This window comes from Carlito syrichta, unplaced genomic scaffold (assembly GCF_000164805.1).
Source record: "Carlito syrichta isolate Samal-C Ts95f unplaced genomic scaffold, Tarsius_syrichta-2.0.1 Scaffold41702, whole genome shotgun sequence".
Taxonomy (NCBI): domain Eukaryota; kingdom Metazoa; phylum Chordata; class Mammalia; order Primates; family Tarsiidae; genus Carlito; species Carlito syrichta.
In genome coordinates, this window is record NW_006985798.1 from 1 (window position 1) to 648 (window position 648).

Genomic DNA, 648 nt, shown 5'->3' on the forward strand with positions numbered 1-648 from the left:
CAACAGGCATATAGATCAATGGAATAGAATTGAGATTCCAGAAGCAAAACCTCAATTTCTCAACCAACTCATCTTCAACAAAGCCTCCACCACCTACCACTGGGGAGAGGAGAACCTATTCAGTAAATGGTGCTGGGAAAACCGGCTGACCACATGCAGAAGATTGAAACAGGACCCCTATCTATCCCCATGCACAAAATTAACTCCAAATGGATCAGAGATCTAAGCGTAAAACCTCAAACCATAAATAAGTACCTTAGAAAATGAAGGACATACACTCATGGAAATCGGAACTGGCATCCAATTCCTGAACAAAACCTGAAACCCGCAGGCCATAAGAGCAAAGATAGACAAGTGGGACTTCATTAAACTGACAAGCTTCTGCAAAGCCAAAGAAACCATCAAGAGAGCAGGGAGACTGCCTACAGACTGGGAAAAAGGTTGACAAAGGCTTAACATCTTGGATCTACAAGGAACTCAAACGTGCTGAAAAGAAAAAAAACAAACAACCCCATTATAAAATGGGCAAAAGATATGAACAGACACTTCACAAAGGAAGACATCTGAGCCGCCAACAGACACATGAAGAAATGTTCAAACTCACTAATCATCAGGGAGATGCAAATCAAAACCACACTGAGATACCAC